We start from the raw sequence: 22,833 nt of genomic DNA, 5'->3' as shown, positions 1-22,833 counted from the left end.
TGATGCATAAGTAACCTAACCAGTTTGTTCATTACCAGCTTTTACAGTGAGGCAATACTGAATGCTAGCAGATTTTCTCATGCTTGTACGTGTACGTTTCCACTCTGCCTTCCCTAAAAATAATCATTCCTGTGCCATGTCATTAGCAGCCTTCCTCCGCAGAGTTGGAGATCAGAGCTGGATCACTCCCTCACTGTTTGGAGACAGTCGCTGTTCATGCAAAGAGAGCTCCTCGTTCCCAGTTAAGGAGCCCAATTCTGCAGTCCTCGCTTAAACAAACCGCTGTTACTCATGCAAATCTCCTACCCACCTCCAAGGGACCTCCTGTGAGAGTGACGGTTTCAAAACTCTGTCAACAGGAGAAAAACACCCACTCTACCTCAGGCTAAGGACACTGAGGATGCTTTAAAGGCGGCAGCTACTCAAAAAGTATAACCCGAAGCACTTTGCTGTTTACAGAGCATAGGGAGAATAAGCCTTCCCACTAATCCGTGAGCTGTATTGCAAATGTTGCTACCGTTACCACCAGATGCAACTTCTAAATAACGTGCCCAGGTATACTGTGCTGGCTGCATAAGTAGCAAGTCTAACAATTATAGCTGTTGCTAATGTAAAGATCAATAATTGTTTTACGCATAGGTTTTTTTTAAAAAAAAAAAAAATCTTAAAGATTTTTTTTTTTTATTATTTTATTTGCCCAGAGCAAAAGTAAGTATGAAGATCTGCTCTCAGTGAAGGTTCTTATCAGAGAAAGAGCTGACATTCAGGCAGCAACCATCTTTACCTCTTTCTGCTCCAGGTAATTTTTTACTGCTCTCTTGAAATCTGAAACTCTCAATAACATGCTGTTGCAACCCTTCTGTTATCAAAAATTTGATATTATAGAATTGCTGGGAAGACGTTTTGTTTCGGTTTGGTTTTTTAACTGCTAAGTAAATTCATGACAGGCATCTTTAAAAATTCAGTGCTGGAGTATTTTGATCACTTATATGATTTGTTGTTAATGTCTGAACCTGACACAGAGTAAGGAAAAGGTTTACATCGAGAGGGCACTGCATGGAAGTCTCATCATGGTTTACTCTGTCTTTTGACGTGACTGAGATCATTCCCTCCCAGTCCCACCTCAGCATGGGCCACTAAGAGCTCCTACGTAGCCCTCATCTCTCTCTTCCTGCTTTACAATGAAGACACCACAAGAATAAAATTATATTTTACTTGAAAAATGTGAACACCTGTAAACATTAAATGTGTGTACAGTGAGGAGATTTATAAAGTAAGTGGATAGATGGCATTTATTTCAGATCAAGCTTGGTATCAGTCTGGAGCTAGAAAATAAAAACAGCTTGTGACAGGCAATAGCCTGTTCAGATGGTGCAACAGCCCTCGTAATCAAGCTGCAATCACTCTTCCGATCTCCCACAGTCTTGTTTCTTTCTTTTCCTTCTTGCGGAACTGGCACTTCCAATCTATTATAATTTTCCTGGTTCTAGGCTTTGATTTATATTGCTCTGGCTATTGTACATCCTTTCAGAGGAAGGAGGAGTTAAGGTTTCGAGGTGGAGGGAGAGGCAGCACTGACATGAGGGTGAGTAAGAACAGAGAATAATACCAAAGATTAAATGATTCTGATGAGTGACATTTTAGCCTGTCTTGCTCTGCAATTATACATAATATTTTTCCTTCAGTCCTGGATGACGTGAACAAATATGAAAAAAGCTCGACGTAAAATGACGGTCCAATAATAAGAGCATGGTGCTGAACTCAGTGTCGGAACATCTGGGCTCTGGCCCCCTTGGCATCAACATGAGACTACACAGAAACCATTTATTCTTCCTGCTGCCTTTGTTTACTCTGATGTAGAAAAATGGATTTTCATAAGCTCTGCTTTTCTAACAAAATCCATCAAATGAAGGACAGACATTTTAGAAGTGACATCTCAAATAGAATTTGCCTAACCATGCTAGCTGACACCCTTCTCTGTCTAGCCGCAGGTCCCTGGTGCCATGTGTGTATCACATGCTCTTTTTGGTTGTTCTTTTATGAGTCTGAGGCATTTTCGAAACATAAGAATCTCCATGTAGACAGAGATCACTGAAAACCCTACCCAAGAGTACAGTAATTATACATGCTGACATAAACTGATGATTTATATTTCATGCTTCAAGGGAAAATCATGCACTTTACTCATCAATAACCACTCTTTTCTTAAGTGGAAGGACACCTCTTTGAACTCTGACTTGGCAATTAATGTAAAACCAGGCACATAAGAACTGATACCAATAGTATTTTTAACCATAGAAGGTATAACAATTAGCGTACCTGGAGGTGATGTTTATTTCCATGTGACTGACCAATGCTTCTTAAAAATGCATTACATTGCTTAGTTCAGTAACTGCCTGCAGTCTGCCACCTAACAGCATGAAAGTCACTGAGTAAAATATCCCTTGTAAACATTTTCAAATGCGCTGCCCTGTATCTTCAGCATGTGTGAACCAGTTGTATGTGTGGGAGAAGAGGTGCTAAGAAATGTGGGTGAGCAAGATCATGAAATATTTTGCAGTCTTTGCTCAGACTGGATACCATATCATTCTGTTATGACCCGGGGACCACTTCTCACAATATGTAGCTGTTGATATGGCAAACATTTATGGTGCGTTTCTTCAACAGTGATTTACTACTCAACGTGAATAAAAGAGCAGTAGCATCTGTCCTACAGTGAGCAGAAAAGACAGCAGGTGATATAAAAAAAGGCAGTTCTAAACCAGCAGAAATGTCATAAGGCTTGAATCCATCTGCTTGCTTTGTAGGTCCAAAGCATTTAAGGGAAGGGATGATGGAGCAGCAAGATGCTGAAGTGAAGGAAACCACGAGACAAAAATTAACTTCCCAGGGAAGCCAGACCTGTCTTGGGATCTCACACGTACCCTTGGGACACAGGCAGACAGCCAGGTTTGTACTTTTGGAGTGGACTGAACCTTGTGCTGCTGCCAGAGTGGAGGAGCACAGTTTATATCCTGTGTGGTGGCAGTCTGGGTGTAAACAATGAAAACATCCCCAAAGGTAGTTTCTAGTACTTCCCACCATTGTCCCAAAGATAGTCACAGCATGGAACTGCACTTGTCCTTCATGCCTCTTCTAGAGGCACCTTCAGCTTCTGCTTGTGAGTATCAGGTCATTAAGTTAGAGGTATGTCACATGAGTTAAGCAAACAGTCACATGCAAAAAATACCAAATTCTTAATGCTGAACATGAAAAACTTAGAAGAATCTCTTGGCCTTGACACAATCATTGAAACTATTAATCAGACTGCTAAGCTTAGCCAGCACACTTGCAGATGGACAATTCAAAATATAGGGGGAAAATATCCAGTGGACAAATTAATGACAATTAACAGATTGTTCGGCATAGGTCATTTTATTTTCAGTGATCTGAAAGCAAAAGAGAGCATCAGCTGTCTGATGAGACCAGTGTCTAGTCCCTCAGGACTGAGGGAATGTCTGTTCTCAGAAATACCCATCTTCACACAACTGTCTTTGAGGCTATTGGGAAGCCAAAAAATTTTCTCACTTCTTTCAGGTTAATGGTAGTCAACTATTTACAGCCATTTTCCTGCATAGACGCTTACTAATTATGACCCCATATTAACCGTTTGTGTTGGCATTCTGCTCCAGCACACCAGCTTCATCAGATGACTTGCTCAAAAACAAATTTCTTCACCATTACCCAGGAGAATGACACACGTTTATAATGAGGCTGTGTGGGGAGGGCAGCTGGATGAAATATAAGAGAATTTTAAGGGTTTTGTTCCACATATATTTTTTATGTATTCTTTACCTATAGCTTGACAACTTTTTGCACCCTGTCCTCTCTTTCTCAGACTGAAGGGTCTGAGATAACACTCAGACAACCTCTACAAAAGAAACAAATTACAAACTGTTCAGAACAACGATGCTTTCCTACAATGGATGTGTGATATCAAGCAAAACAGTACCTCCACGTGTGACTGGGGCTTTTGAGGTGATCATGTAACCCACTGACTCAAAGACTTAAACAGCAGATTATGTCATTAGATGACTGTCTGGGCTGTCTCTTTTTGAAGAATGGTGAGAAGTGCATGGTGAAAGAGAGAGGTGTATGGAAGAGAGAGTAGTAGGAAAGAAAGAAACTGCACAGGAGTTCTCTGTTTTCAGCCTACTGGATGTAGAAAGGAGAGAAAAAATTTCCTTCTCTCTCTAGCCTTTGCTCACTGCATCCCATCAGTTCTGATTACCAGAGTGCTGCTTTCCATAAAATAATAAATCTTTTACTTGTTTTCCGGAAAATATTGCTTCCTTCAGTTAGATATTTAAGTACAGAATTGATAGTGATTTGTTTGTTTGTTTGTTGTTTTTTGTGTTTGTTTGTTTTTTTTTTTTTTTTAATGTGGAGGAACTTTGGCAAAATCTATTATTTGAAGAAACATCAAAAAAATAATGATTTGATTTTCAGATTATTTCTCCAGTTAAGTCCTTCATTCCTCACTGTGTGGCAGATAGCATAATCATCTATGTATAAATAACAGTAAGAGCAACTGCACTACATGATCTGCTCTGGTGTGGATAGGTATTAATTGCAGCAACCAGCAAAAAAAAAAAAAAAAAAAAATGGAATTGTATCAAATTCCATCTATTCATAAACTAAGTTAGCTACAAAGGGTCTGGTCCTGCACCTTCCAGCATTCAGGACTGCAGGACTGAACCTGAAGCTGGGATGGCATGTACATAATTTCCAATAGGAACATAAACAGCTATGTCATTATTTTGTAAATTTGCTCTGAGAATGCTTATCTAGGCAAAGACCAGCTCTCATTTTCCTTGCTGTGCAATTCACATCAGAGTTCAAGGAACAGTGGGATAGCAGACAGCATGCAGCTCTTCTCCCTTCTCCCCACTGGGAGGTACCCACTGCTTTAAAGCAAAGACAGTGATGTTCCCACTTTCTAACTAAGCAATTCTCCACCAAAAAAAAAGGACCAACAGCCAGGTTAAGATCCTAGCAGCACTGAGAGGTAACTGGAAAGACACCTTGGCTACTTCCAAAGAAAATAAGTGCCTCTGGGTTCTCTGTGAGATGCTGCCTCATTTTAACACCTCTCCCCCTCCTTTTATGCATCTCTCCTAAACACCCATCAAGCCCCAGCTTGCCAAGCCCTGGTCTCAGAGGAAACGTGCTGCCAGCTGACAAGGACTGGATTAGGCTCCTTCCGAGGCTGCACTTAAAGCAGCCAGAGGGGTTCAGTGTAGAGCAGCAAGAGGTCTGGCACTCAGGATACATATTAATCCTCTCCAACCATGGCAGGGAAGCTTGGGCTGACTGTTCTGGGTTGAGTGAGTGGTGGAGTTTTTTGGTGGCAGGGGAGGGGGCTATCGGGGCGGCCCCCTGTGAGAAGCTTCTCGAAGCTCCCCCAGCTCCAAGTCAGCTCCACTTCTGTTTGGGAAATTGAGCCCATCAGCTGCGCCTCTGCGATAACGTATTTAAGAAGGGACGTGGTGAGGAGCAGTCGGACTTGTGAGGAGGAGTCGCTGCAGCTGCGTGAACACCAAGGTCAGTGGAGGAACAGAGGGAAAAAGGAGGGGGGAGGTGTGCCGGAGCAGAGGCTCCCCTGTATCCTGTGGGGAGACGGCAGGGCGGCCCCCCCTGCCACCCATGGAGATCTACGGTGGAGCAGACACTGATTTATGGCCTGTGGCTCCTGCTCAGATAATCAAGGTGCTGTGCCTGAAGAAGGCCGGGGTCTCATGGGAAAAGGCAGCCCCGCTGCTGTAATTTAGTGCTGGGAGGATTGCAGCATGCGGGGGAGTCCCACACCGGAGCAGCTCGGGAAGGGCTGCAGCCGTGGGAGGGAATCCAGTCGGAGGAAGTTAGTGACCCATGACGGAGCAGTGTGGGGAACGCTGCAGCCCATGGGAGGAATTCAAGTCAGAGAAAGTTTGTGGAGGACTGTCTCCTGTGAGAGGGGGACCACGATGGATCAGGGGGTAACAAGTTTTGGACACTCCCCTCACCGAACATGAAGGAAGTGGCAGCACTGACTGCACCCCCCATTCCCTGCCCCTGCGCCCCTGGGGGAGGAGGTAGAGATATCGGGAGCAGAGCTGAGCCCGGGAAGAAGGGAGGGGTGGGGGGAAGGTGTTCTCAAGATGTGGCAATGCTTCTCTCTGTCCTACTCTGTTATGTGTTGTTAGTGTCTGTAATAAATGTATGTTCTTTTTTTCTTCCCCTAACGAGTCTGCCTTTTGCTCGTGATCATAAAAGGGGGATTTTCCCCCATCCCAGTCCTATCTTGAATCCCAGTCCTGGCTCTCTGTCCCTTCTCATTGCCAGAGGGGAAGGGAGAGAGAGGTGCTGCATTGTGGTTGGCTGCCAATCAGGCCTAAACCACGACACTGACCAAGAGATAACAGTCTTTAAAATCCCCCTGCCTGTACACACTAGCTGAGGCCGTGTGGTCTTTTAGTGCCCAGGATGCAGTGAAATCAGAACGGGATGTGCACAGCCTGAATGCCCCCTCCACACCCCCCCCTCCCTGTGTCTGATTGTTGCAGCAGAGTAGAGCGGGTTAAATCAGGATAGAGGAGGGAGTTGGCATGACGACTATGTGGCCTGTGCAATAACTAATCATTACACAGTAAAGGGTAATAATTACTTCTTAATGTTGCAGTGCAGGAACTGGCTTCATGGCAGAGCACGGGAGGATGAAGAAATGGGGTGCTTGTCAGTGCAACAGAAATAAATAAATTGGCGTGATCCCTATCAAAGAGGTCTTAATAGACCTTCAAAATAAGTAAATGATTCTTCTTTATTTAGTTATCATCTCTTCTCTATGTGCTTAGATACAAAAAATTTCTTCCTTCCTGGCTGTTGCGTTTTTAGTTTTCTTTGTTTATGAAGCAATAAGGTGCAACAAATTAAATCTTGGTATGGAACTCCTCTCGTGAAATAAATAAATAATTTTTAAAAGTAAAATAAAAACACCTAAAAAAACCTAACTTAAAGTAAATAGGAGAACACTCTGGGCTTTTCTTGTTCTCACTGTTGTGTTGCATTAACAACACTGCCATAGGGTTAGGAAACAAGCTGAACCACAGCCTCCTCATGTCTTGAAATAAAGGGCTGAAGACCACCTTCTTTGTTCCATCTACCCTACCTGGAATACAAGTTACACTGAGTTTTTCACCTGCTAAGACGTACAATCAGGAGTTTCTGCTCCTCCCAGTTGAGTTCAACTCAACATAGCAACTAAAGCGTACCAGAAAATGAAATGCAGAGGATGCATTTCTCCTTTGCTGTTGTGCTGTAGGCATTTCTTACACTAGCATCCTCATCACAGAACCAACACATCCTCAGCTGGTCTTGTCTGCTGACCTGCACTGGGGAAACTTGACGGTTCAACCGTTACTTAAACAATAAGGGGGAGGTGAAAGAGGGTGAGGGAAAGGGTTTGGTTCTCATTCAGGTCACCAGCAGGCAGACCCCCTTTGAGAGAGGAGGTGGCCAGCCAGCTTTTGCCCCAGCTCACACAAGGAAAGGTGATTCAGACAGCCTCCAGCCGGAGGATCTTTTGTCCAAAGCATCCAGAGACGGTGCCTCTCCCTGAGCAGAGGCACATTTGCCTTCCAGGGTGCCGCTACGTCACATCTTCCCCTACTAGGAAAATGATGCTGTTGCTGGTTTGTGTGGCTAAGAGCCTTCTCTCTGCAAATTTGCAGCCTGCCTTTCCCTCCCAGCTCTGTACCCTCCCACCCAGGCTGCTGGGACAATGTTTTCTGAGCCCCTGGGGCAGTGTTTTCCCCTCACTCTTCCTGTGCTGTTATTCTCATGCTGCTAGCTTTATAGCTTTGCACCTGCACACCCCAATAGTCTTTCTGCGGTGAGTTCTCATGGATGGTGATTGTCAACAGTGAAAGAATCAGCCCTTTCCCCCCACTTTTGCTGTGTTTTGATTACAGCTTTTGGTTTATACAAGAGAGACAATGAAGTCCATGTGCACACAAGCAACCTGGCCACGCAGCCCCTGCTCCAATCAGTGCATGCTCCTATCAACACTAACGATAAGCAGTGACAACCAGCTGAGAGTTTGATTGTGTCCTGGTGGAAACTGTAGAGTTACTGTGGAAAGAGTATCAGGGCGAGGAACCAGCTGCTGCACAGCAGAGGATGCCCAGAAGAGGTCTGGAAATTGCGGTTGCTTCTCTTCCCAGCTGAGTGCCATGAGGAGAGCTTTCCTTTTTCCCTCTGTCTCTCCTCTTTTCTTTATTTTCCCCTGGATTATTTTTTCCCCAATTTTTCGCAGTTAGAGGCAATGTAGGCCATCAGCTATGGACACCACTAATAAATATTCATGCATGTGAATCTGTCTCAACATTGCTTGTACAAACCAGCCATAGTGGGAGTGAATTTCTAGTACACTACCTTATATAACATATATCATGAATTGGTTTCTGTCATTTATTTGATTTACATATGTGTCACCAAATAAGTCGAGGAAATCACCAAATGACTGAAATGGGTTGGGAAAAGTAAAAGAATTCGATCTAGTACTAGGTCATGGGAACTGACAACTTACAGGTGAAACTGTTAAACAGCTGGGAACAGTCTTCCCTTTTTTCTGGCAAAACAAGGATGTGTGTCCTCAAATCTATTTTCTTTCCCTTGTACTCTTTTCAGAATAACTTGGAGAATGCCGCTGAAATATTTGTCAAGAGAGAAACTCCAACTCACTGGAGCCTACCCTAATGTTATATCACCTACCTGCAAAGCTGCCCACTCCTTTTTAAAACTCACAAACGCTGCCTCCAGAAAAATAATGCATTGCTAATTTTTGTGGTATGGGCCTGGCTCTCCTTACTCTCTGGTATTTTACAGTCATCTGTATCTATATAAAATAGCTTTGAAGGGTAGCCCAAGCAACGTTGCAGCTTTTCACAGCCTTGCGAGTAGCAAAGGAAGAAATAGAATAGAACCAAGCCCACATTTTCCTTGAGATTTATTTTGTTTTGCTTTTAAAGGTTTTGGCTTAGAGTTAAAAATATTGTACCTAAACTTGGATTTCTAAAGCCATAGTCAAGAACACACACTAACAGCTTGATTTTTAAGCAAGCAAAACACACAGAAATCATTTTTACAGTTATTCAGTAGAAAATGTGGGGGCTTCAGCTATTACAAGCCTGAAAATGTAATTTTAACACTGCTGTTGTGTGGGTTTCTTAATAAACAGAAAGCTTGGCTTCTGCTCATTTCAAAGCTTTTCAGCTCACCTTTAAGTTCATGCCTTTAAGTTGGCATGTAGTTGTAATACAGAGCAATCCTGCACAGGTGAAATAGCGATGTTGTGATTCCCAGGGGACCATGGTCATAACAGGAAAACTCTGACCTAGCCAGCTTTCCAAGGAACCCATATCCCACCACTTACAGACACAAAAGACATCAACAAAGCAGAGATCATCTTCAGGAAGTATCTCCTTCATCATCCTAAGTTCAGCTTTAGTTTTGTCTTCTGTAAAGTTCTTGGGGGGTTTTTTGTTTGTTTGTTTTTTTCCTAGGACTCACTAACTAAAAGGCTATTGCCTAAAACCTGAGACAACACACAAAATGATACAGAGCTTTGAGAAGGCTGGGATTTTTAGGGCTTTCAAGTGAAAAGCAGGAAGACGGCATGATCTCTCTTTTGGCATTTGGGAGGGGCAGGTCTGCTCTAAGGAGGTAAGAAATTATATATATGCAACTGCAGAGGGAGGCTTTCTGCTGTCACATTTATAGGGATGCAAAGGTCTCTCTCAATGTCTGTCACATCCTTCCACATTTTTGCTGTGCATGGGCTGTTCCAGTTTACTTGCTGGAAGCAGAAGACTGAATGAGAAGAGAGACTAAAGGCAGAGCTGTGACCACATTTTCCCTTTCTCAACTCACTGTTCCTATAGGAACACCTATAAAGGGAAGACAAAAACATTAAGATCAAAGAGAAGTGTGTCTGCAAGGAGGTTGTCTCAGGCAATAATATCAGAGTTACAGACAGTGGGGCAGGGAAGCACACCCTGTGGCTAGCGCTGAGATCTGCCTGGAAACCACATGTATATTAAAATTCTCCAACTGTTACAATGAACAAATAAAACAAAGAATCTGAATTGATTTGTAGAAGGTCTTTCTGTGGAGTCAGAGGTTAATTAAACAACTTTCCAAAGTGTCTTGTGGTTGTTTTGATAAGCACCTAGCCAAGAAGAACAACAAATTTCTGGCCAGCAGCAAAAGTAAAAGAGGTTGAGCACTGTCCGAAGAAGATGGCTACCCTGATGACTCCAGGTGAGGCTCTGAGTGCAAGAGCAACTCTCCCTAAGCCAGCCTGCCCTCTGTCCTCTCTCAAAAGTGGTGGGTAGTAAAGAGCAAGCAAAAGGAATGGGCATACAGTGAAACCACCCTGGCGTGCACGCCTTAGGTTGAAGCAATTAGTGGTGTAGGGAGCTCCCTGTGACCTTATTTGCATCACAAAGCTTTTGGTAGTGGTTTTTCTTGTAGCATTCTGTCTAGTTTGATCATTTTTTACTCATTTATACCTTTGGAATCAGTAAAACATCGCAGGGCACTAAGTGTCAAAGCTCAACCATGCAGTGATTTTTTTTTTTTAATTTATGCCTGTTAATATCCGCATGAGAGCTCTGGGTCTGATGTGAAAAAAAAATTAAATAGCCCCTGTCCACCTTCTCCATCTCTTCAAGGTTGCTTAGACCTACGTGCATTCCGCATAAGACATATCATTTCTGGGATGATGAGTCCTGGTCTACTGAACACCTCCCCTCTGAAAGGCAGGTAATTCTCACCATCTTTGTCACCTTTCCGTGTACCTTTCCCAGCTGCTCCGTATCCTTGCAGCGTTAGCATGGGCAGAACTGCTCTCAGGGTTTAAGGAGCTCTATCACGGACCCTCTCCAGACAGCAAATGCTGAGAGGTATCCCATTTATAGCTGCCTGTACGAGCAACACCCAGGGGTGAATGGAAAAGCTTTTATTCTCTAAATAAGACAAAGATCAGGTTCATGTTATAAGCTAATTTTCATATAGAATAAAAAGATAACCGTATCATTAATTTTTTTCTACAGATGCCCATATTTAGGTAAGGCTCTTCTGTGCAGACTGTTACAGAGGTGCTGCCAAACACTTTAAAATCTAAAGAGGGAGGGCAGACAAAGCATGTGAGAATGCAAATGCTATTTTATACAATTTCCATGTTAGAAGCTGAGGTACAGGATGTTGCTGAGATCGTCTGAGGCCACATCAGCAATCTGTGGTGGAATTAGGAATTCAGCCCTTGTCACTATTTCCCCATGAAATAAGAAAATTGTCCTTCATCTTTTTAGCTATGTGTCATTTCCACACCCTAGTTTGATTTTTAAGAGACATTAAAGATAATAATGTAGAATACTAATTGCCAAATTTGTCATTTGAAAGAATGGTAATACTTGAGTTACCTGTGGTTTTTTAAACAAGATATTTTTCATTCCCCTGAGCTTCAAAGTAGGAGACATACAGTCTCACTCCTTGCTAAAGAAAGGAAGAGATATAGTTGCAAGCTTTCTTCAGACAAAAGAGACCAAATGGTTTTCTTCAGCTTCTTTCTTTTTGCTTCCTTGCTTCTTTCCAATTGTATACTTCCATTTTTTTTCCCCTTTACTGAATCACATCGCAAAATGATTAATAACAGTAGGATATTCCTCACAGGGAACTGCTTCTGATGTCAGAACCTTTCAGTAAAGATCCCTACATTTACTCCCAGAGGATAAGATTGTGAAAATGACTTGCAGACATCAAAAAGACATTTTTAATGAGAATTTAGCAGAGCCCTTCATGTATTCTTTTTGTTTAGTAGCAGCTAAGTGTGCTGGCTACCACAAATGTCAAAAGCAGAAGGGTAACCTGTATTACCTTCCTCCTTCCCTGCTTTTCCTTATATTCAAGAGCCTTCTACGTTTGGCTAAAGGAAGGAACTTCACAACCAAGATGCCCAGTTTATATCCTCACTGCTAGGGCTCAAGGTCAGACCTGAGAAAGCATGACATTGACAGGTTAAATATAGCACTTTGTTTGATGATGGCCTCTCCTTTTATGTCACTCATGTTCTGCTAGCTTTCATCAGCTGAGAACACACTGCTAGAAAAGTGAAATTAGTGTGGGTGAAAGATGCCAGTAACTGATCAGGAGATCAGTTTGCAGCTTCATCTAAGCACAGAAAAGCAACAGCAGAGAAGACATCTCCCTGGCTAGTCCCCTTCCACTAAAAGCCAGTCTTCCCCCAACATTCATGTTGAACATCCATGTTCTAAAGTTCAGTGGGGAACAAACTGAGCAGATGTTTGTTCCCTACCAAGCCCCTCACCAAGGTTCCCACCATTAGCCCTCATCTGCCTTCATTTTCCACACATATATTTATTTACTGTCATGTAATGTTACGTATAAAATGGAGTAAATTTAATTTCCCATCATGGCAGAATGCTGCTGGACAAATAGGAAAGTGAGTCTCAGAGGCAATAATTTTTTAATACATCATCTGGCCTTGGTATCAATCGAGGTGTGAAACACTATGCTTAATCTACCACAGTAATGATAATGCAAGTCCCCGAGGACCCTAGGTGACAGCGGAGGAGAAAAATGCACCCTCTCTGTCCACACATGGACATTGCTCCACCCACATACCCCGCTCTCAGAGCCCACTAACTGTTTTACATGAGAAATTAGTGTTGGGGCAGAGGGGGGGCAGGAGGACCAGCAGGTCCTTATAATTTTTGTGAACCACTCTGATGCAGTATAGGATCTGAGCAAGGTCATGGCATTGTAAACCCTACTTTGGCAGTTTTACCCGTACTTAACACTGGCTCAGCTGAAAACACACAGAACTGAGTAAAGTCCCAGACCTAGATCCAGTCATTAAATATTACCTTCGGTTTATTTTTCCCTTCTTTTATTTTTTTCAGATAAAACCAGATTATGAGATCTACTTTCTTCCATGTAACACTGGCCTTGTTAGCCATTTTTTTTCTTTTACTCCTCACCAAGAGGTGGAACAGTTGGGAACCTCAGTATCTTTCAGTTCGAGGGATGCCGAACATCTCATCTTATCCTCTGTTCTGAACAGAAACTTTCCTGATGATCAGCTCCTAAAGGCTCACTTTTGCAACACCCTAGTACAAAGAAATCCCCTGTGGATGGAGTATGTCTGCTCCTGTTCTCACGTGGCATCACCACAGCTGAATCTCAATACCTGAACAAACCGCGGCAAGCGAATCCTCACAACACCACCACTAGACCAGGAAGAGTTACTCTCCCCACTTTAGGATGCTGAGCCAAAGCCTGCCCAAAGATAACAAGAGTTTGTCTCTGACCTCAGGAGGCTTTGTGTCAGGCCACAGGAATGTGTCAGAGATCAGGCAGGAGGTTGGTGGCATGGTCAGGAGCTGATCCGTGATTTCCTCGGTCTCTGTTCAGTGTCCTAAGCATAAAAATATTCTTCTTGAATTAAATCCTGATGTTTGCACAAAACATTAGCATACTTGGTCCAGGAAATATCCAAGATATTCAGTGGGTTATATGGAGAGAAATCAAAGTGGCATGTAAGTCTAATAAAATAGTAATTATGGGTTACTTCAGCCACCTGTACATTGGTAGGTTGACTGGTACAAATGGGTTAAACCCCCCCCCAATTTCTAGGTGATTTCTAGAATAACCGGAGAACATAACAGTATGTGTTCTTAACTTAGTCTTAAGTAGCTGAAAAAACGATACAGTCAAACCACTGAATAGTAATGAACTTATTACTACATTAAGAGCGTGAGGTGAAAACTGATAATAATTAGCGAACTGCTTAAAAAGTACTGGAGGTAGACAGAAAATAGGGGAAAAATACAAAAGGAAAGAATGAAAGAAAATAAAAGTAAAATACACAGATTCAAAACAACAGGTATATTAACAGAGAGTTTCTGATTCAGTGAAGTCATGCAGAAAGCAAACTGAAAGGCAAGATAGGGCTGAAAAAAAAAAAAAAAAAAGGTATTGTGAAATGTTAAGGTCCAAGAGGTTGTTTGAGCCAAGCAACCAGCTTTCAGGCAATGACACTTCAGCTCTGATGAAGGCCCTGGCTAAGGGAGGGAGATTATAATAAAACACAAACAAAATGTCAGCTATAAATGAAGAGGGCCGAGGATGAATTAACTGACAGGAGCTTGGAGGAGGGAGGCAGAGTGGAACTGCAGGATATTTCTGAAAGGTCTTAAATTCACCCAGTTTAGGAGGGAACCAGTGGGATCTGCTGCACCTCTAGGAGGTAATGGGAATAATTAATGAGCAAAAGGACTTTGCAGAGCTTCTTAATGATTAATTTGGGTAAACCTTCCCTGCAAATGATGCTGTGCCAATGTCCGTGCTAGACCCATTTTTTTCAAGACAAGAAAGGATATGAGCTGTCAGAATGTGAAATGCTGAAAGGGGTAACACTGGAACAAACTGATAAATTAAATAGCATCATGTCACAAGGACCTCATGGTTATACATGCAAGGGTTTGGAAAGCATTTGAAAACAAAGTGGCTCCGCTGATAACAAAAATACGCAAGCTGTTGCTGAAGTCAGATATGCTACAGAAGGACTGGAGTATAGCAGCTAGCATACCTATCTTTAGGACACTCACTGGATTGATCTTAGGTATTATATACTGAAAAGTCTTATTTCACTTTCAGGTAAATTGATTGAAAATTACAAAAATTAGAATTACATATAGGAGAGAGAGAGAGAGAAAAATCATTTTTCAAAGAAATGTTGCCTTTGAAGCATCAATCTAATAGACCAAGAAAAACAATGTGATAAGTGTACATATATAGGTATTTATATATCTTCTTAAATTCTTTGACAAATTTCCTGTGAGGAATTTAAGTCATTATAGAATAAGTAGCGTATTTTTACCAGTTGGAAACTGTTTAAGAGAGAGAAAGCAGGAACTACACATGGATGATCATTTTTCACTGTAAAATATTAAAGGCTACGTTGTCCAAGATTCTACACCATGTATAATTTCTTTACTCAAATTATTTTGATTAGAAAAAGGGAATAAGGTTCAAAGTATTTCAGAGTATGCTAATTAAGTTGGGTGAACCTAGCATTCAGATCGCAAATGGAAATAAGTGTTGGCCAATGCAAGACAATCACAAGTGGAGTGAAATACTCAGAAATCTGATTAGATTCTAAGCCAGCTGTGACCACTCAAGGAAAGATATTGGTATCACTGTGGACAACCCAGTTGAAAATTCTGCTCAATTACAGCAGCAGTCAAAAAAAAACCCTCCAAACCCCCCAAACAAAACAAAATTTTCATTAGTGCACAGAATAAGTAAAATGCGTTAAAGTGAAAACATTTTTTTCGTATAAGCCAGTAGTCTTCACCTGGAAAACACTGTCTAGATTGGTCAAACCGTCACCAAAAAAGGAGATGGGAGAATTAATAGATTTTAAGACACGCAAAGTGACTGGGAACCCTGGGGACTGTCTAACTGAGAGAAGAAAAGAACAAGAGGGCTCATGGCTGAGTAAATGAATGGCACCTCTACAATGAACTGGGTGCTCCTCTTGGTCTTTTCACATCATATAACAGAGAGGTAGCAATAACACTGAAAGTCAACCAATTTAAATAGATCAAAGGTTGCCTGGAGTGTGGTTTTCACAAGAAAATAAGTAATTAACCTACTGAACTCACTGCTACACGCTACCGCTAAGGTAGTGAACTTATTGGGAGGCAAAACCGGATTAGCTGCTTATCTGGGCAGTGAGTATATCTGCAGTTTGTCTAGAATTGCTAGAGGTTTCCATTTAGTGAGGAAGGTGGATATCTGTTTTCTTTTGGAAATGGTCTCCAGGCAGCAAGCAAACACAGGCTGGTCCGTATGAAAACACTTTACTTGAGGGCAGTGCATGTATCCGAGGCAGCATTCCCTGCACCTGCTTCTGAAGCATGTGGTAAGGGACACTGATAGAGACACTATACTGGACAAGACAAAACACCTGCCTGATCCAATGTTGCAATTATTATGTTCTAATGTTCTTTAACTGGATGACTGATGCCTTTTTGAATAGGAAAATAATGAGTTACGATAACGAATAACGCAATTTCCGTTAATTATTCACGCTAACGGTCATGAAACTTTTGAGATGTATGAATATTTTAATGAATAAATCATTGGTCACCAGCTTGCACTAAAAAACCTCAGAAATCATACTGGAATGAGCTTGTTGCCATTATTTATGAATAAATCTGTGAATCACTTTCAATATATGACCACTCTGCTTTCTGATTGACTAAATATGAAATAGATGAGTATAGAATAGACATCATTAATTCATTTCAAAGCCAAGAGAAGATTCCTCAGGAATCTATGAAAATACTATGGGCCGTACCAGAAACGTATTGTTTCCCATGGACAGATTATGTTAATTTTTAATTCTTCCATGCTGGAATGGATTACAAAAATGAAGGGTCTGATCCTCAGAGTTTGCAGGCCATCCTATCTCCAGTGAGATCAAGAGAGCTTTACATACTCATACTACCTGAAAATCCCAACCAGGGAAATTACTGAGCAAGTGAGTTCATTTAAATGACTAGGTTTATTTTATCTCCTTGGTTTCCAACATTAATTTTCACAATGACTCAGAAGAAAGATCTATGAAGGTATTTTTTGTCTCGTTCCAACCCTTTATCAAAAAAAAAAAAAAAAAAAACAAAAAAAAACCACAAAAAAACCCCACAACAAAACAACAACAACAAAAAAAAAAACTAAAAAACCCCACACCTGCCCACAGTTTACTCAGAGCTTTTCTAAAAGCTTGAGGAAACCCTGGGAGATGGTGTTTTACAGAATTTCTCACCTATTTGTGCTGTGGCCGCTCAGAGAGATCTTTATTGCCATCACTGTCAGAGGTGCCCCATAATATTCCCAATGCCCATTATCACATTGCATTTCCCTTTTGGCAGAGGCTGACAAAACAGAGATGTTCAAGGAACAGTTGTCAAAACACTGGCATATTCTAATTACAACAGTTACTGTGTTTCTGTGAAAGTCAAATTCTGAGCTCAGTTGCACTAGAATAAACCAGAAGTAATTAAATTCAGTAGAGTCACTCCTGATTTGAGAGAACGTAATTGAGATCAGAATCTAGTCCATGGAGTCAGAAAACATACTGGAAAATACAGGAATCAGAAGATCATCTTGTAAAAAGGAAAACATGCAGAATGCTCTCAGCAAAGCAGCTGACCCTAAAGGACGGTCTGTTTCATTTTATCTTTATCATACTTCTAAAAATTAATACATGAAGCATATGAACTACAGAAATCCCACTGCATATCTTAGTCTCACTGGCAAGCATTCTTTAGGAAGCGCTTGATGGAAATGATATAAAACTCATTTCACCCTGTCCCATCCTCTTGGGACTTAAAATCATGTTATATGAGATGTCTCTCTGGAACACCTGCTGATACGTATCTCTCTCTACAGGGAATAGGGGGTGTCAGCTATAGGTAATGACACAGCTTTAAAGGTAGGAGAGATGGTCCAAAATGACAGGCAACTCCACAGCCTAAAGCATTTTTACATCGAAACGAGCTCAGGGCCCATGGGAAAGGGATGCAGCCGCTTAATACATCTCCAGGGGTGGCCTCGTCTTTTAATTCTGCCCACTTGTATCGGGGAGATGTAGGAGGGCAGTGGGATAAATCAGCAAGAGATCCCTACTCCGCTTGGTACGGAGGGCTAGGAAACGCAACCTGCTAGGCACAGGCGGTTGGCGTTCAGCTGGTGGGATGAGGACAAGCAGGTCACTCCGCATCTTTTGGGCAGCTCCAACTTGGGAAAAGCCGTGGAGACCCTGGCAAAGCCAAAAGCTCTCCTTGCCAAAATACAGGAACTGGAAAAGATGGGTAGGGTGGTGTGTGGGGAACGTGCTAATTGCCTCATTTAGTTAGAGCAGTTCTCAGTGCTCGGTCCTTTGTGCAGCCTGGTTCTCAGAGACGGGAATCCAGGCTTCGATTTAACAGAGCTTGAAATGCTACCATACAATTTAAGCTTTTTAAAATTTAAGGCTACAAGCATTTGTGAAAAAGTTATCCCTGCCATTCATACGAGCTGGATCTAAGCCCCTTCGTCTTTCCTTAGACTGATTACTGTTGTCCACCTACCCAAAGAGCCCACGGAAGGTCGGGGCAGCATTTTCACAAGTGGATAATCCTCTTCTGTGACTTCAAATCTTTGAGAATTAGCTGCAAGTTGCTGCAAGCTCAGAAGCTCAAAGCCAGAGAGATCCAAAATTTGTGAAGAAATCGTGAGATACAGACTGGGCTTCCCAGTTCTAATTTCTTCCTACCTGTTCCTCTGTAGTTTAACCCACCCCACAGGACCTGCAGTGTTAACCTCTGGGTGACTGAACCAGGATCAGCTGAGCCCCATCTGAGGATTTGTTGTTGTTGGTGGGTTTTTTTTTTTGTTTGTTTGGTTGGGGGTTTTTTGGTTTTGTTTTGTTTTGTGTTTTTTTTTGTTTTTTTTTTTTTTTTTTAAATTGGCATTTAAAAGAGGGAAGAGCTGGTTGGAAACAGACACTGGGAGGAAAGTCCTTATCTCATACCACTTGTTTCTCTCCCTCCCCTATAATTCGCTATGAAGCCTCGCATCCTCTGTGCCTGGGGATGCTCTCCCTCGCCTGCCTCTGGCACTAGAGGGCGCGGAGACCTGGGCTTTGGGCTGGAAATCCAACTCTCTGCAGATCCCTACTTTCCTTTAAATTGAACTCAACTTTCAAAGAGGTCTTGATTTCACAGAAAGGGAATCTGCTTCATTATTACTGGTCTGCCTGCATTCCCCATGCTGCATTGCTATGGAAACAGGACCAGAAAATAAGTCTTTTGCATGTAGGTCATGATATTAGTGGAGAAGAGAAAGTCTGGATGAACGGGCGAGTGAGTTATAGGAGTGAAGCGGGACAGAGTAGCCGTCTGAGACTGTATCAACAACAGTGGGGAAATTCAGAGTAGATGTCCTCGAAAGACTATTGAATTAGACACCGAATGGACTGAAAGACCCGAGCACTTAAAGCAACTGAGAGCCATGAAACACACACAAGGAGTCAGCCCAGAGGTGGCAATCAAAACGACAGGGGGGCGGGGGACTGAACACCCAGGCAAAAAATTATGTTTTTGTTCACAGAAGCTACTTTCCACTGATGGCCTTGGTTTCCCCCTTCCTGTGTCTTGGTCTGTCTCCTGGGTGATGGCACAGCAAGCACCACACGGCTGCTGCTCCTTCTACCTCCTCAGGACACTCCCGACCATGCATGGTCCAGACCTCCCCAAGCCCTGCCCAGGCGCAGAGTTACCATTTTGGGGTGAAGGATATTATTTAGAACCTTGGGTTTGGATGGGAGGAGAGCGTGAGCTCTCCTTTTTATTATTTTGCCCTCTGTCCACTGCAACTTGGGGACATCCTAGACAACCCTCGCCACGTACTGGGCCCCTTTCCTGAGCAGACTGCAATGCAGGAATCGCGGAGCGCCGCGGCCAGGAGCAAGAGAGGGCAGCTCAGCGGGGCACAAGCTCGCCAAGTCAGCGAGCCCGCTGCACTTCTCGCTCTCCTGATGCAAACCAGGGCTGCTTCTGCAGTCCAAGGGTGCTGCAGAAGGGAAGTTTGGCCAAAGTTATAACCAAAAAGAGCCTAAAGGAGAGGGGGAGTATACGCTGTGTAGCTTAACTGCGGTTTATAGATGAGTCACCGAGAGCGGCTGGTGTCATAAACCATATGATCAAGGCTGGTGTGTATTTAGACAGGGGCTGTGATTGCAGGCGATGCAATACCATAAAAGCAGACAGTGTGAATACTTCTGATCTCCCATATTTACCTTCTTCATTGTCAGACTTTTTTGGGGGGTTGTTTTTTTTTTTTTTTTTTTCCCCTTTTTTTTTTTAATCCCTGAAACTTCATGAGCAGGATGTTAAGCACAGGATGGCCCATTTTTTTTTTTTTTTTTCCCCCTTGTTGTTTTCCTTTTTGCAAAGGGAAGATCTTCTTTAAGGGATAGGGTCAAGCTAATGCGTGCAAACACATTGGTTGACACGTAAAAATGGGGAGCTATGTTATTCTGGCTAGATTTGCAACAAGAATTAACCCTCCTCAGTGTCCTCTTCCACTTGAAAATAAAAAGCTACCTCTCCTTGCCCTAAAGGAACTTTAGCACGTGAAAATAGTAGGAAAAAGCAGTCTTACAGGGGAGGGAGGAAGAGTCCCTTGTCCTTTCCTCAGCGGAGGGGTAAGGGCTCACCCCTAGGCCCGTGGGAATGAGTTACAAGCCCTGGAAGCCCCCCCCGGGAGCTGGTGGTGGGCCGAGTCGCCCCCCAGGAGCACCCCCCGGCCCAGCTGCCTTGAGGGGAGACCAGGGGAAGGGGGAGAAGCCGGCTTTGCAGCTTCCAGCCTGCCTGCTCCCCCGGAGGGCATCACCCTGGCACCTGGGCAGCCGCGGGGAAGGCGGCGAGGGGCACAGAGCGGGGGGGGGGGGGGGGGGGGGGGGGGGGGGAAACGCGAAGAGGAACGGCCCTAGCCAGAGAGGTGGCCGGGCTCGACTTTTGCCCGAAAGAAAAAAAAATAAAAAAAAAAAAAAAAAAAAAATGCAAGCGACCCGGAAAACACTTCGCCCCTCCAAAGCCGCCTCCGAAACGGCTGGAATCTGGAGGGCCACCAGGACCTCGGTGCCCAAGAGCCGTTTCTGGGAGGCAGTTTTTCTCCCACAGCTTGATCTAGGCTTCCCTTCAAGGCATCAGCTCGCTCCTTCTGACCGCAAGCACTCCGGGGAGGCGGCAGGAGCCAAAGGAGAAGGAGCCCGGAGGCACGGCCGGGACCGGCTCAGCCTTGCCGGGGCTCGGGCGGGCCGGGGGTGCGGGGCGAGCCGGCCCCGGAGCATCCTCCCCCCGCTGCACCCCTCTCCCTGACCGCACCGAGAACCGGACCCCAGGGGCACCGAGCCAGGGAAACGGGGGCGCAAATGAACCGGGGAAACCTCTATTCCTCCGGCGGCGCCCCGCGCCCGCACTCCCCTTCCCCGAGGTAGGACCTGAGGCAGCGGGGACGGGCGCTGAGCCCCGGCAAAGAGCACGCTCCCCGGGGAGGGATGCTGGGGGGCGAGGGACCGCACTGAGACAGCGAAAGCCCCCTCCTCCCCTTGTACCCCGCGTCCCTGCGGGGTCCCCGGCGGGGCAGGGATGCCCCTCGCCCCGTCTCCCCCGGCGGGCTCCGCTCCCCGGGGACGGCTCCGCTCCCGGTGATATTTTGCAGGAGTCGTCAACAAACATGTCACAGCGGGATTTGGGAAGGGCAGTCCGGGAGACTTCCCGGTGTCGGAATGCAGCATCTCTATAAAAAACCCCTGGGCAGGGATTGGAAAATGTGAAGATTTCTCTAAATCAGGCTACTGCGTCTCTCCTTCCCCGCTATACCTTGCTAGGCTCGATTCTGGGATTAATATCGCAACTGTAACTCAACAGAGGAAGGCTCTGTGCTGGGGGGCAACCGCTTTGCCTTCTCTTCTCTCGCTGCCTTTCCCCCTCGGTGACCCGCACCGCTAAGGACACTTTTAGCAAAAGTTTCCCTACGTTCTGCTCATTCTACCAGGAAGCAAAACGTAAGCTCGTTTTCTTGGACATTATTTTCTTGGCGGGAGCTTTGCTTTGCTATGACAGACAGCGGACGGAAATCTTAGGTGCGGCGAAGAAGGGGCGGAGAGGACGAGAAAGAAGAAGCGGCGGGGGGGGGGGGGGGGGGGGGGGGGGATAAAAAAAAAAAAAAAAAAAAAAAAAAAAAGAAAGAAAAAGGAAATTATAGGAGCAAGTAAACGTCAGTAAAAACCAAAGCTTTCCTACCTGTGGTCCAGTCAGCAGAAGTTGCATCCCATCCCGTTGCGAGCGGCGGCTGCGGAGCGGTCCCCGCCGCCGCCGCTTTATCGCTCCGTTCCGTATCTGCCACGGGGAGGGCGGGGGGGCCGGGGAAAGAGAGATTACTTAGTACCGTGACGAGGGAGGCGGGTGGTGGTGTGGGGGGGGTGGGGGTGTGTGGAAGAATAACAGTTTGGAAGCGTTAAACGAGGTGTGGCATTGTCCGGGCTGATGGAGTTTTTTTATCTCTTCCCCCCCCCCCCCCCCCCCCCCCCCTCCCTCCCGCACAGGCACACACAGACACGCTCACACCCTCCGTGGCTCTGGGGAGTCTCGGCTTCGGTTCAGCCAAACTGAGCTTAAAATAAATAAATAAATATTTAGAGCAATGATGCTATCAAACCTGGCTTAACGAGCTCAGACAAAACTGGAGAAATTAAAAATAGCGGAAGCGGGGACTCGCAAGTAAGCTGGTAATAATTCATATTTCCCCCCGGCGGTTCCGAGGAAATGAGAGCAAACTGCCACCTTCGTGGGGGTGGCGGGGAGGGAGGGAAGCGGGGTGCCTAGGTGAGCGTGGGGGGGTGAGTGTCCTTGCTGGGGTGCTGCGGCTGTGGGTCCGCTCCGCTGCCCGCCTGCGGGGGGGGCGTGGGGGGGGGCGTGAGCGCGAAGTGGGCTCGATTAGCTGCAATGGGCAGGCAATTTCTGCAGAGAACATTTACAATTTTCTTTCAATATGACAGGATTAGTTGCTGTTGAAGGCTCTCCTCCAATAAGATCAGCACTGCTCTCTGATTTGGTGGCTTTGCTGAATAGAAATTACTGGTTCTTGTTATCTCTCAACACACTCTCCCCTCTTCCT

At 44.4% G+C, this 22,833-nt stretch overlaps 1 protein-coding gene across 8 annotated transcripts in view; it reads right to left on the bottom strand.

The window, feature by feature from the left end:
- The window catches only part of CHRM2 (cholinergic receptor muscarinic 2), a 99,711-nt gene extending 77,159 nt beyond the window's left edge, over positions 1 to 22,552 (bottom strand). For 2 of the 8 annotated variants that reach the window (XR_006165546.1, XM_042795396.1), the window contains exons 1-2: positions 21,960 to 22,209; positions 13,410 to 13,516 (exon numbers count right to left, since the gene is read on the bottom strand). The gene's annotated coding sequence lies outside the window, so the exon portion shown is untranslated. Of the gene's footprint in view, positions 1 to 13,409; positions 13,517 to 16,933; positions 17,043 to 21,959; positions 22,210 to 22,374 lie in introns of those variants that run through there. The other 6 variants (XM_042795395.1, XM_042795397.1, XM_042795393.1 and 3 more) reach the window with 5 other exon arrangements.
- Positions 22,553 to 22,833: the final 281 nt, after the last annotated feature.

Source organism: Tyto alba, unplaced genomic scaffold (genome assembly GCF_018691265.1).
Source record: "Tyto alba isolate M040663 unplaced genomic scaffold, T.alba_DEE_v4.0 Super-Scaffold_21, whole genome shotgun sequence".
NCBI classification, from domain to species: domain Eukaryota; kingdom Metazoa; phylum Chordata; class Aves; order Strigiformes; family Tytonidae; genus Tyto; species Tyto alba.
This window is presented reverse-complemented; position numbering and strand designations above follow the sequence as displayed.